This window comes from Alligator sinensis, unplaced genomic scaffold (assembly GCF_000455745.1).
Source record: "Alligator sinensis unplaced genomic scaffold, ASM45574v1 scaffold647_2, whole genome shotgun sequence".
In the NCBI taxonomy this organism is placed as follows: Eukaryota; Metazoa; Chordata; order Crocodylia; family Alligatoridae; genus Alligator; species Alligator sinensis.
The window spans coordinates 4,825,804-4,826,109 of NW_005841832.1; positions in this window are offsets into that span (position 1 = coordinate 4,825,804).

Here is a 306-nt window from a genome sequence, read left to right on the forward strand (position 1 = left end):
ACATGTATGTAAATGAGATACATGGCTAAAACACAGGTATAGAGACATGCTCAGTAAAGAACTTCTTGCGTCACTCACTTATAACCAATCAGCAAACAAGCATGCTTATGAAGGCTCAAAAACTCCTGTATAAAAGATGCTTAGATATAGTGATCTGGTGTGCTTGTTACGTGAAATTATTCCGCTCGCACCTTTTATAGCTAGCAATAAACCTTCTTTGTACTTTCACCCCTGGTATCTTTATTGGCCTTTGCATACTGGGCACGATCCCAGACTTGAGCTGGGGCTCAACACTCATGCTCCCTA